Consider the following 14,958-nt stretch of genomic DNA (forward strand, 5'->3'; position numbering starts at 1 on the left):
TGTCAATGGTAACTGTTTGTCTTTGGAACAGCAACACTGAGGGTCTTCCCCTCCCAGATTGATTTTTTTCTAATTAAAGGTGTCATCTTCTGACTTCTTAAAGAAACCTATTCACTGAATGGGCATTATCTTACTGAGTACATGGAAAGGTCTTAGCCTAAAGGCCAGTGTCTCCCATTGCATCCTGGGTCATCTCCAGTCATCCTGATGAATATCTGGTCACTGGATCCAGATGGCTGTGGAGAAGAAAGTAAGTCTGATGACCTTGCACAGCCCTCCCTTACTGAAGTCAAAGTCAACTGGAAATCATGTCATCATTTCCCTGATGTCCTGGTACTCTTTGAAAACAAAGCACAAACACAACTCTGTTAGGGGAGTTGTTTTACTCCCTCACAATCACACCATGACTCAGCTGCTTTTGAGTCCTCTTTTGATCATAGAGAAAATTATGAAGGATAAAGAGCACCATGTTTTTTTGTAAAGGTGATACTAGATGGAAAATTGGAGTTGAGGGACTGCTTTCAGAAGCAGTGGGTTCTATTGGAGACTGGTCAGTGATGCTTTCTTTTGTAGTATGAGTTGAACTAGCTAACTGTGAAAGTAAATTTCAAGTTCTCAATTTGGTGATTATGTGAAAAACCTGCATTGCTTATGGGAAATCCTTGGTTTGACCCATTAACTTTATCAAACTGTGGCAATTTGGCCAGAGTAGAAGGAAAATTGAACACTTTGATTACATAAATGCTTATTAAGCATATAAATGTGAAAAGCTTTCTCTACTAGTTACCAGAGAACTCTATCCTGCTAGAGGAAAACACCAGTAAAAAAAGAGAGACAAATATTTTTGAGGGAGATAGAATAAGCAAGATATCAGTGTCAGAGGATGCTTTTTCTGTGACAGTAAGTAGTAAGTGGGGTATTCTTATAAAATTGTTGGGTCATGCTATGTTCTTTGTTATTTAATATATAATAATGTTTGCTAGATTATTTTCTCTTAATAAGTCCTTTATCTGCTACACAGTGAATATTATTCTTGTAGCTAGAGAGTTAGGTATTGTGAAGGTATTTTCCTGGGTTTTCCTATGAGGACTTGAACCAAGTATAGTAAAACTTAGTCTATAGTAACTTGACCCCAAATACGGAATTCAATTTAGTTCTGCAAACACAGAGAAGTAGTGGTACAATGAGTTCAAACCTTGACTTTTCCACCTTGTGACTGAATGACTTTAGCCCAGTGTCCTCATTTTCCAGATAAGAAAATAAATATACTTGATGACTGACAGAGTTTCTTCCTGTTCTAAATTTACAATGCTATTTAGCACCCACTAAAGGCAAATAAAAATAAAATAGTGTAGTATCTAGAATAGAGAGCTAACTTTGGATTAAGTTGACCTAGATTCAAGGCCTGTTTGGGACACATGCTGACTATGTGGTTCTGGGCAAGTCAACAAACCTCTCAGTGTTCTAAGCAACTCCTTGAGAGTTTCTACAGAAAGTGCCAACCTGTAGTGGCAGAAATAATTTCCTTACCTCATTTCTGAATATCAAATGAACACACAGATCCATTTTCTATCTCTATATGAAAGGCACTGTACTTGCCACTGGAGATGCAATCCATTCTTATTTCAGTCACCTCAAACAACAGTCCCTGCCTTCAAGAAGCCAATATTGGACTAAAGGTTAGGAATACACATTTATGCAATTAAGGGCATGCAGTACATTTTGAGGAGGGAGAGACTATTTAAAAGTGAAATACTCAGCAAAGACTTCAAAGAGGAAGCCTCACCTGATCTAAGCCTTAAAGCTAAGCATTATATATATCAGGATTTTAAGAGTTAAAGCAAGGAGTGCATTCCAGAGAGAGAGAGAGAGAGAGAGAGAGAAAGAGAGAGAGACAGCATTTTGTATAAATTAGTTCTGGGGATGGAGTTAAGGTGTGTAAAATTATTGACAGGTATCAACTTGGCCATCCAGTTTAGCTGGATTATAGAGCATTACTTAAGAGTACTTTGAAGAGATTCATATGATTCATCCACAAATCAACAGATAGTAACTAAAACTAAGTGTAAAAACCCAGTGCAGGTAACAATAAAAAGAAGTTTAGCGATTTCAAATTGAAAGGATGAAGAAACTATCATTATACTACTGAGTAGCAAATTTTTTTCATCTATTTCTATAAAGGCCAAGAGTCTGTTCCCCAAAACTTAGAGGTTAAAATGCTAAGTTGCCTTCCCTGGGGAATGAATGACTGATTTGATGATGTCTAGGGTTCATATCAGCTCTAAATAATATGAAATATGAATCAGTGAGAGCAATGTTTGCTATAAGGATTATTGTTTTGTTTTGATTTTGTTTTTAATTTTTTCCAGGGGCTCCTATAATTTTAAAATAAAAATTGAAAATTAAAAAAAAACAATTAAAAAATAACAAAAAAATTAAAAAAAGTTTGGTTATTTTTGCTGTTTTCCCCTAAAGCCCATACTTCCTATAATGGGAGACATGACTAATACACTTTGGTGAGAAGAGATAGAAAATAATATTCTATGACTATATATGTATGTGTATATACATCATCTCTATTTATCTATCATCTATCTATCTATCTATCTATCTATCTATCTATCTATCTATCTATCTATCTATCTATCTATCTATCTGTCTCTCTGTCTATTTATCTGTCTGTCTATCTGTCTATCAGAGCATAGAGACCTACCTCTATCAGGGGCCCACAGGGCTGCCAGAGTCTCTGCAACCTCTGGGGCTGATGGGGTTGAACCATGGATGATACCCTCCAGTTATGCAGACATCGGTGTGAAAGGGCTGAAGCTCAGAATCTCTCCTGCCCACTGCTTCTTGAGCTTCTCCCTGATCCTTATTCTCCCTTTCTCTTCTTTTACCTTTCCAGGTCTGTAAATCCAGACACTGAGCAGGGCACTGTTTAGCATTGGAGAAGGAGGTTGACTGGCAGCTTTTCTTTCACCCTCAAATACATCTTTATCCTCTTCCAGGCCTACAAGACCAAACACTGAGCGAGGGTTTGATGGAACCTATGGAAGAAGGGAGCTCTAGGAGACCATTCATCTTCCTGGCACAGGCCACAGCCTCTCTTTCTCAGCAGTTCCATTGTCATCTTTCTCTTTTGTATACCCATCTCTGGCCATCTATGCTTTCTGCTGCTCTTACATTACTTCTTTCCTTGCCTGTCTCCAATTCTGGGACAGGGGGCTCAGAGGACCAAGGGGAATGGAGCTGGCCTGGGTGTTTATTACTTCAGGCCAAGATCCTAAAGCCTGAGGTCCTACCTTCTTCAGGCTTTCCCAGAGCCAGGCCAGGAGAAACTGATAGCTACTTCTGGAAGAGCCAGTTGTGAGGTGGTTTAGGGGTGGCAGTGAGGTCTTTCAGACTGGGCACTCAGGGTCCTGGAGGCAGGGTTGGGGATGAAGGACACAGCAAGCAATTGATCTTTCTTGTTCAGGCTGCATTCTTCACTTCATTAACCCCAGAGTTTCAACAGTCCATTCACTCTCAGGGACTAAGGAGGCCTGGACTTATGCCTTCTAGTTGCCTCTCTTTACTCCCTACTAGCTTTGGGGGCCTAATGGACTTTGGGTTCAAGGTAGAAGAGGCAAGGTCAGAGGAAGTGAAGAACTTGGGTGGAGATGAACTGGAGAGATATTTAATTCAACTGCAAAAAAGGGGAGAGGTACAGAGAGTAAAAGGAGAAGACAGAGACAGAGAAGAAAGGGAGAAAAAAAAGCATAGAGAGGCTGACAGAGAAAGTGAGGACTAGAGATCAAGACTGGAAGTGGCAGCAGGAAAGAAAGTAGCAGAGAAAGAGAAATAAAGAGAGAAGAAGGCTGATAGAGAAAGTCAGGACCAGAGAAATAGACTGAATGTGGGAAAGAGAAAAAAGAGGAAGAAAGAGAGACTGACAGAAAGAGAAGATAAATACAGAGAGTTGAGGAGACAGAGATGAAGAAAGAATATATAGGGGCTCTAGAGACAAGGGAGAGTGGGACAGAGACAGAAGAAAAAAAATCAGGGAGATAAGTAGAGGTGTGTGTGTGTGTGGGAGGGGGGTGAACAACTAGAATAGTTTCTTCAAATAAGAGCCCAGGACAATACATTTGAAAGGGGAGTGCTTAGGGGGTGCAATTCCACAAAAATGTCACTGAATCCATATTTTTGTAGTACAACTTCCTTTCAAACAAACCACAGAAGCATCCAATCTGTAGTAAAATAAATACATATTGAAAGATCATATAAAGGTCAAATAAAGCTGCTCAACCCCCTGCTGACCACAGGTGCCACTGGGAGCAGCGGGTATGTGATAGCCCATCTGGGCTATCACCAACTGGGACCCTGTTTCTGTCCAGCTGCACTGAGCATGGAACCACCTTTAAGTGCTGGCCATGCCACCAGATCCCTGCTCAGACCCTCTTCCTACTCTAGCCAGAAGGTCCACCCCTTGAAATATTTGCTCTGCCCCTTCTCTCAAAACTTTCTGAGACATATCTTGGGCCCTATAGATGCATATTCATCCTAATCAATGCTTTAAAAGTCATCAATAAATTGTAGAATAGACAGACCTGGCACATTAATGTATTGTTGGTGGAGTTGTGAACTGACTGAGAAATTCTGGAGAACAATTTGGAACTGTACCCAAAGGGCTATAAAACTGTGCATACCCTTTGATCCAATAATATCACTACTAAGTCAGTGTCCCAAAGAGATGATAAAAAAGGGAAAAAGGACCCACATGTACAAAAATATTTATAGCAGCTCTTTTTCTGGTGGCAAGGAATTGCTGCTGCTCTTTGTCCTTTGTTCTCAAAGATGACATGACATCAGGGAAGTGATGCCATGACAAGCAAGTGAATTGGATTTAAGTGAGGCAGGGCTGTGTAAAGTCACTGGCTTGACTTTCTCATCTGGAACTATCTGGGTCCAGTGGCCAGATATGGATCAGGACAATTGGAGATGGCACAGGATGTATTTGGGGACTTTGGACTGAAGAAGTTGTGGTAAAATGTTTAAAAAAAAACATAGTGTTATGGGAATGGGAATCTGAAGATCTTCCCTGCCCCTTGGCCATTTGATGAACCTGAGAACCTTCCCTGATTTGAAAATATTCTCTTCCCCTTAATAGGCTGAATGTGGTCACATGGAGACCATGGTGGGAGACTTGTTTTTCAGGACCGCCTGCATCTTGTTACTTTGTGATTGGGCAGTGGGTCAAGAGGGTGTAATGCCAAGCAAAGGCAACTTCCCAAGGTTCAAAATACCAGCATAGTTGCTCTCCATTTTATTCAGTGACAAATTAAGAACAGAGAAAATTAAATATATAGCATAATTCAAAATATAGCGTTCACCAAGTGTAATTCAATCATTCCCAAGTACTACTCCACCCCTGGACATTATAATTCATTTAGTCAATCCCAAAGACCCTCTTGTAAGTACTACTCCACCTCTAGGCAGTACATTCATTTAGTCAATCACAGAGCACAAAAGAGTCAAAAGTCTCCCATCCTTGGATCACAACTGAATAGGCCATCTACCCCAGAGTTACAAGTTTAAGCACAGCATTTAATACCCAAAGAGAGGTCTTTTCTTCATCTTGACCCCAGGCAAGTTGTCAGCAATCTTTGTTCCTGGGGAGACAAAGCTTAGCAAGGCCACAAGAGACATTGCCAGCATCCTCATTAATTCATTCTCTGTCTGCAAAAGAGTCCTAGGACTCCTGAAAACATTAGCAAAACCCTCTTCCAGTATTTCTGTAAACATACAACAAGAAAATCCTTCTTCAGGGCTTCTGAACCAACAGCAAGGTTCCAGGACCTCTGCAAAAACAGGACTGTCCTTCACCAGTGGACAAATCTGGCAAAACAACATCAAAACAGACAGACAATGTACCAGCATAATAGCCATGTCTCCTCAATCCTTGGCAGCTCTGGGTGGCAGCTCTCAAAAGTCCTGGGCAGTTTGAACTGACCCTCAGCAATACTCTCCATCTCTGCCTCTATGATTCTGCTTCCAAAAAATTCTTCTGCCTCTCTCTCTGCTTGTGTCTCTCTAAATTCACATCACCAGCTCCTTCCAATTCAGCCCTCTCTTTTCATGTCAACAAGTCCATCCCACAAGTGGGATTCACAAGCTCTGGGTTTTAATATAATCAATCCAAAAACCAAGCCAATACAGGGGATCTTTACTGTTATAGAGGGTTGTGATGGTCTCTGACCCAGAAGAAAGCTATATATACCTTGATGTGAGGTTTTGTTTTGGGGCTTACTTTGGGAAGAGTTGTGTGATTTGATCAGATGAGACTCTGGGCAGCTGTTGAGCCCACTGGATTTGAAAACCCAGATGTTGGTGCTTCCCTCTCTGGTAACTGACTAGGTATGGATGTAATAGTCAAACCACTGGAAGCCCTGTCTGCTGATCTGTTTCTCTGTCTGTATGTTTTGTCTGCTTGTATCCTCTGTTTGTATTCTCTGAAATTCGGGGAGCTGACCTTTTTCCCCTGAACTAGGTAAATGGCATATGTTTGATTAAAGCAAGATTGTAAACCCATTTTCAGTTGCTTTCCATTAGAAAAGGAGATCTAGGAAGCTTGTGCTAGCAGCCATCCTGGATATGCTAGACACAGATCTGAAGTCTGTGTTTTGTTTTATCCCACTCCTTATTAATCATGATATTTCAATTTAAAGTAGAGTATGTTGCTGAAATATCTGGGGACTCTCTGTGATCAATATGTAACAGGGCCTCCCACAGAGCTTTACATACAACTTACCATGATAGTTACTTAATAAATGTTGGTTAATTTAAATTGAATACTAATTCTTATTAGAAAGAGGGTAGAAAATTGGTTAATTGGGGAGCAAGGATTACTCAGATTCATTCTGAACTCAGAACAGCTGAGAATTTCACTTTAGAAAATAGAGTGGAAAGAAAATTGAATATGGGGGCAAGAGGCTTCAGCTTTGAGTCCTGGTTCCACCAGGTACAAGATGTATTCTATTAGGTAAAAGTTATTTCACCTGTCTGAGCTTAGGTTTACTAATCAGTAAAACAGAGTTCAGGCAGGTAGCTGATGCAGGGTATAAAGTACGAAGCCTGATCCCAATTTCCTGGGTTCAAATCTAATCTCAGACACTTACTAGCTGTGTGAAGGAAATGGAAAACCAGTCTAGTATGTTTGCCAAGAAAACCCCAGATGGGGTCAGGAAGAGTCAGGCATGACTGAACGATAACAACTATCCCATTGCATTCATATATACAACAAAACAGAGTTCGTATACCCACCAATCTACTCTAGAGAACAGTTCTGAGCTGTGCTTGTATGCTGTGGAATGCTAAGTAAGTGTGAACTATTAATAAAGGGTATGTGTACCATGGGGTCTTTAATAAGAATAATTGAAAATTACATAGTACTTTAAAGTTTTAAAGTGTTTTATATACATTACCTAATCTTAGCTTACAACAACACTCTCCTTCTTTATCTCTTATCTTCCCTGGAACCCTTCAAGTCTCAAGTAGAGTCCCCCCTTCTTCCAGAAGTCTCTGCTTCTCCTCCTTAATGTTAGTGCCTTTCTTTCTCAGACTATCCCCAATTTATTCTGGATACATCCTGTCTGTATATAATTAGTTACATGCTATCTCTCCCATTAGATTGTGAGCTCCTTGATTGTCAGGACTGTCTTTTACTTTCCTTTATATCCTTAGCACTTAGCACCAACCCAAAATATTGTAGGGACTTAAAAAATGCCTAATAATTTGACTGTTTAGGTATAATTAAATTTATTTTATTGTAATCTGTTCTTATTTTTTCAAAAATAATTTAGTATTTCATTTCCCCCAAATAAATATAAAAACAATTCTTAACATTTTCTTCTTTCCTCCATCCCCTCCCTCCATTGAGAAGGCAAACAACTCAATATGTTATATATGTACAGTCATGAGAAACATATTTCCATATTAGTCATGTTGTGAAAGAAAACATAGAGCAAAACCAAATAACCAAAAAAACTTCAAGAAAAATAAAGTAAATAAAAAAAGTATGCTTCAATCTGTATTCAGACACTATCAGTTTTTTTTCTGGGGATGCATAACATTTTTCATTGTAAGTCTTTTAGTGTTGTCTTGGATCATTGCATTGCTAATAATAGCTGAGTTATTCGCTGCTGATCATTTTACAATATTGCTGTTACTCAGCACACAGTACATTTCACTTTGCATTCACTCATGTAAGTCTTCCCAGGTTTTTCTGAGAGCATCCTTCTTATCATGTCTTATAGCACAATATTATTCCTTCACAGTAATAACACAATTTATTCAGTAGTTCCCCAATCGATAGGCATCCTCCCAGTTTCCAACTCCCTACCACCAGCAAAGATAAATATTTCTGAATATATGGGTCCTTTACTCTTTTGGTATTTATCACTTTTTTTGGATACAGAGCCAGTAGTGGCACTGTTAGATCAAAGGACATGCATGGTTTTATAGTCCTTTGGACATACTTCCAAATTGCTCTAAGGAATAGATGAATCACTGGGGTGCCTAGGTGGCACAGTGAGCAGAGCACCAATCCTGGAGTCAAGAGGACCTGAGTTCAAATCTCTCCTCAGACACTTAACACTTAGCTGTGTGACCTTGGGCAAGTTGCTTAACCCCAATTATCCTGGCCTTCTTCTTCCACAAAGAAAAAAATTAGTTGAATCAGTTCACAAATCTACCAACAGTGCAATACAGTCTCATTTTTCCCCAGCTCCCCTAACATTTGTTATTTTCCTTTTCTGTCCTATTAAGTCAATCTAATAGGTATGAAGTAGTAACTCATAATTGTTCCAATTTGCATTCCTCCAATCAATAGTGATTTAGAGCACATTCTCATATGGCTATAGCTAGCTTTGATTATTTCATTTGAAAACTGTTCATGTCTCTTAATCATTTATCAATTAGGGAATGAGTCTATTTTTTTTTTTATAAATTTGTCTCAGTACTCTGTATATTTGAGAAATGAGGACTTTATCAGAGAATTTTCTTCAAAATTTTTTTCACCATTATGATTGCTAAATGTATTTCCCTCCATCATATTATAACCCCTCTTTTATTCTATTCCCTCTCTCCTTCTACCCTGTTCATCTTCAAAAGTGTTTTGCTTCTGAACACCACCTCTTCCCTTCTACTACTCTTGTGCCCTACCCACTACTTTCCTATAGGGTAAGATATGTTTCTTTATCCAATTTGCACATGTATGTTATTACCTCTTTGAGGCGATTCTGATGACATTAAGGTTCACTCACTCCCCCCACCCGTTGTCCCCCATCTTTCCCTTCACTGTAACAACTTTTTCTTACAACTTTTATGTAACATAAATTGTCTCATTATACTCCTCCCTTTGCCTTTTTCCCAAAGCATTCCTCTTTCTCACCCCTTAATTTTATTTTTAGATATCATTCCTTCATATTCAACTCAAACTTGTGCCTTCTCTCTATATATTCTTAACTGCCCTAATAATGAGATAATTTTTACGAGGTACAAGTATAATCTCCCTATCTAGGAATGTAAACATTTAACCCTATCAAACCCTTTATGATTTCCCTTTCTTATTTATCTTTTTATCCTTCTCTTGAGTCTTGGGTTTGAAAGACCAATTTTCTACTCAGCTCTTTTTTTTTTTTCATCAAGAATGTTTGAAAGTACTCTGTCATTGAATTTCCATTTTTCCCCTTGAAGGATTATACTCAGTTTTATTGGGTAGATGATTCTTGGTTATATTCCTAACTCCTTTGCCCTCCAGAATATCATATTATAAGCCCACTGATCCATTAATATGGAAATGACCAAATCTTGGGTTATCATGAATGTGGTTCTATAATACTTGAATTGTTTCTTTCTGGCTGCTTGTAACATTCTCTCCTTGACCTGGGAGCTCTTTAGTTTGGCTATAATATTCCTGGGAATCTTCATTTTGGGATCTCTTTCAGAAGGTGATTGGTAGATTAATTTTATTTATATTTTACTGTAAAGCCACACACAAGCAGCTTTCCAGAGGACTGCTGCTGTGAACAGCTTTCAAGATTATGATTACATAATATAGTGAACACTCTATTCAATAACAAATCAGAATAAAACATTCACAGGGAATCAAGGTACAGTATTCACAATGGTACAACTGATCACAGAAAATCAAAATACAGCATTCACAATGACTTATCACTTAAATGGCCACATAGTTCTCACCAAAGCGGTCACAATAGTTTTCAACAAAGTATAGTCATTTAGTAACTCAATAATTCAATCATCCTTAAGGAGGCTTGCCTCCTTAAGAGTCACAAAATACAATAGTCAAAGTTCTCTACTCATGGGGCACACTGAAGTACAGTTATTATTCAGTCATCAGTCACTATTCAATCATCAGTCACTACTCAGTAATTCCTTAAGGAGTAGTGGAAAATACATGGGTCATCCAGCCCTAGGTCACAGTAAATCATAATCTTCTCAGTCAGTAAACAGTATACAAATAAAGTCTTCTTTTAGCTTGGCTCGAGGCTGGCTCTCAGTTTCCATGGTTCCTCTTCCATCGTCCCCGCTCCAACTGTCACCTGGGTTCAAAGGCAGGCAACTCCCAGTTCCTTGTCCAATTCCTAGTCCAGTTCTTCATATAGTTCCTGTTCCATATTGAAATTCATAGTGTCCAATCCACCTCAAGTCCTTCACAGTTCCTGTTTCTGGAATGACAAAGCTTTACAGAGCCACAATAATATTCATTCACATCACTGGCACCATCATCAATTCACTATCTGCCTGTGAAATCAACTCAGACCCACAAACAAGGTCTGAGAACTCAATTAATAATATAGAAATCAACACAGACCCACACACAAGGTCCATGAGGTCAGCACAAATCATCAATAAAGTCCCAGGCCCTCCAAAACCCTCCTCCAGGACTTCTATACACATACAAATAGAAAACCCTCTTTTGGGGCTTCCAGTAAGGTCCCAGGGCTTCTGTACAAAGTATCATAAACAAATATTTACACAGACAGAGCAGACACAGAGTGCCAGGATACCACAAGTTTTCTCCTTCTTGACTATGCCACCCACCAGAGTATTCTTCTCAGTTCTTACTTTCTCTATCCCTTATATAGTCATTAGGTCCTCAGGAGTTCACAAGTTGTGGAGTTCACACATTCAGTTTCTTAACAGACTGAAACAAGGTGTTAATTCAACTACTTGAATTAGAGAACTACTTCTGTGCTTGCCATTACATTTACCCAATGTATTATATATGTTAAGACATTTTTCCTTTATGATATCTTGAAAGATTGCTTCTAGGCTTGTTTTTTGACCATAGTTTTCAAGTAGGTCAATATTTTTTCAATTATTTCTCCTGGATCTATCTCCCAGGTGAGTTGTTTTTGCAATGAAATATTTTACATTGTCTTCTATTTGTGCATGCTTTAGGTTTTGTTTTATTGTTTCTTGATTTCTCATCAAATCATTAGCTTCCAGGAATTATTTTCTTCAGTCAGCTTTTATATCTCCTTTTCCATTTGGCCAATTATATACTTTTTGAGGATTATTTTTTTCTTCAGTGAATTTTTCGTGCCTCTTTTTCCATTTTAAGGAATTATTTCCTTCAGTAATTTTTGTGTCTCCTTTACTAAGATATTGACTTGTTTTTCATGATTTCCTTGAATCACTCTTATATCTCTTGGCAGCTTTTCCTCTACCTCTCTTACTTGATTTTCATAATCCTTTTTGAGTTCTTCCATTGCCTGAGACCAATTCATATTTTTCTTGGAGGCTTTGGATATTACAGCTTTGACTTTGTTGTCTTCTTATCAGTCTTGATCGTCTTGTCACAATAGTAAATTTCTATGGTTAGAATTTTTTCCTGTTTGTTTATTTTTGCAGTTTATTTCTTTGCTATTTCTCTTTGTTAAGGTGTGGTTGTACTTCCAGGGTGGAGGATGCACAATCCCAGGATCTCAGGGGTTTTGAGCAGCTATTTTTAGAGATACTTCTAAGGACCTGTAGGTTTTCAGTTCTTCTAAAGTGGTATGATGTGAGGAGAGGTATGTTTACAAATCTCCTGGCCTGTGCTCGGGCCTATGAGTGACCACAAGCACTCTTTTCTGCCCTAGAAGTGTGATGAGCGTCCCTATGCCACTGCAGCTGCAAGTTATCATGTGCTTGTGCTCCTTTTCACCCTGAGATTGCCACCCAGGACTGAGACCCAGATTTCAATACGGGCAAAGCAACAGAGAACTGCACCAAGTACCAGCAAAGAGAACTCTATAATCTTCGGATCAGTTGTTCAATCCCCTTACCATCTGTGGACTAAGAGCTCTGGAAAAGAGCTGCTGCTTCTGAAGATTCAGTGGCTCCTAAGGCTTGCTCCTGGTTTGTAGGGGCCTAGTCTGTGCTAACACACCCTGTGCAGGGCTGTGTTCCACTCTCACCCAGGTGTGACAGACCTTTCTTGACAATGTTCTGAGTTATCTTTGACTGGGAAATTATATTACTGAATCTTTTTGAGGATGCTGCCACTCTGGGAATTGTTTTGTGGCATTATTTAAAGGTATTCAGAGGGGGCGGCTAGGTGGCACAGTGAGTAAAGCACCAGCCCTGGAGTCAGGAGTACCTGAGTTCAAATCTGGCCTCAGACACTAAACACAAGAACTAGCCGTGTGACCTTGGGCAAGTCACTTATGCCCAATTGCCCTCCAAAAAGCAATAAACAAACAAAAAACCAAATAAATAAAGGTATTCAGAGGGGCTTTGGGGAGAGCCGGTGCTAGTTGCTGCCTTTTCTCGGCCATCTTGGCTCCACCTCAATAACCTTTTTCTTCTAGACTTATTTTACAGATGAGGAGAGGGAATTTTAGAGAGATTAAATGTCTTTTTCATAGTGAAGCAGTTCATAAATGTCTGAGGCAGGCGTTGAACCCTAGGATTTCTTTCCTCAAAGTTCAGTAACCAAGATTCTAAGAAACGACCTGTTCATTTCTCCATCTAGGTCTAATTCTTGCTAGATAATCTTAAAGTTATGTTGTACCCAGCTAGCTGCCATCATTAAAATAAAAAATATAGATAAAATTTAAAAAAAGTAATTGTAAATTCTACAATAACAGATGCATCAAGACATCCACAATTTTATTGTTTTAGGTATTCCTTCCACTGATAACTGAGGGTAGCCCCTCCCTACCTTAGTAGATAAATGGTTTTCATGAGAGACTGCTCCTCATCCTCCCCCACCCTTCACTAAAAAAAAAAAATCTATTACTCAACAGTTCCAGTACCTGCCAAACTTCTCCAAATTTAAGTATTGTTATTCAGTCATTTTCAGTCATGTCTTACACTTTGTGAACCCATTTAGAATTTTCTTGACAAAGATTCTGGAGTGTTTTGCCATTTCTTTATTCAGATCATTTTATAGATGAGGAAACTGAGGCAGCAAACAGAATTAAGTGACTTTCCCAGAGTCACACAGTTAGGAAGTATGTGAGGCCCAATTCAAACTCAGGAAGAAGAATCTTCTTTACTCCAAGCCCTGTGCTTTATCCATTCTGCCACCTAACTTTGCTAAATTTATACTGATCCTTTAACAGTAATTAACAGTTTGTTGTTAGTCCCACAGGTAAACACCCATAAACTACATAGGACCTTTCAAGAAAGCAACAGCATTTTAGTAGAAGAGAAACAGGGACAGAGACAGAGATTTACAAGGTCAAAGACAGAGATGAAGAAACAGAGATAGAATAAGAGTCAGACTATGTGTGAAGAAATTAATGGCACATAATGGAACATTAACAGAAGTTTTAATTAATGTACTGCAATTAGAAGAAAAAAATTGTTCTTTCACTGATGTCTGATGTGTATCATGAGGTTTATTCTATCCTCAACAACACAATTCTCTACATGATAACAATATATTTTTTCTCTAATAATTCTCATTTGTTCTTTTCTGTAAACATATTAAAACAAGCAAAGTTATTTGTGGGACTTACAAATGAGCTATTTCTTTGAGTAACTGCTCCATATTGTGCTATCTTTTAAAAAAATAATACATATAAAAATTAAACCTTGGAAAATTGTTCCTTTGAGGAAAAAGTAAAGGAACTGAGTTTATATATCAGTGAAAAAGAATGCTAACTCTCAGGGTAGATATTGAATAAATTAAAATTAATTTCTGTTTATTGTTATTGAGGAAAAGGCAAGAGAGAATTTAGAGATTCAGGTTAGACATAAGGAAGAATTTACTGTTCATAAGGATATGCAATTCTGGGACCAAGGACTTTAAATTGAGTTTATATATCCAGTATGAGACTTGTATGTTCACCATGTCTTATCCATTAACTGCCTTGTGAGTGCTTCAATGACCCTATTGTGAGGTTCAAGTCATATATAGATATCTGAATGAATGAGGCTTACCCTTTTGACTTGACTTCATTCAGATTAAGTTGAAAATGAAACTCCAAAAGTGAAAAACATTCCTGCTTTCAGGGAGTGTATACTCTTTCAAGGGAAACAGCATGGGCACATCTAATTATACACAAAATGAGTTCATAAAAAGTATTCAAAATAAATACAAGATAATTTTTAGGGGACATGCTAGCATTTAGTGACATCAGGACAAGAGCACATGGAGGATGTGACATTTAAGCTGGATTGTGCAGGAAAATGAGGGTCCAAAGAAGCAGAGATAGAAGGGCATATATCCCTGGCATAGGAGAAAAACTGTGAAAAGGTAAAGGGGTAGGAGATAGAATGTCAATTAAGGAGCAGTTTGTCTGGATTACTTAGACAATAATGGGAAACATGAATATAAAGAGTTTTAAACATTAAGTAGATATTTGAAAAAATGAAATATGGATGGCAAAAACAGTAAACAGAGATACCAGTTAGAACAATACTGAAAAAAGTTCAGACAAGAGGAATAATGAGAGGTCA

The sequence above is a fragment of the Petaurus breviceps genome, unplaced genomic scaffold, assembly GCF_028583685.1.
Source record: "Petaurus breviceps papuanus isolate PSGF00001 unplaced genomic scaffold, PetGlider_PUasm1.0 174, whole genome shotgun sequence".
NCBI lineage: Eukaryota > Metazoa > Chordata > Mammalia > Diprotodontia > Petauridae > Petaurus > Petaurus breviceps.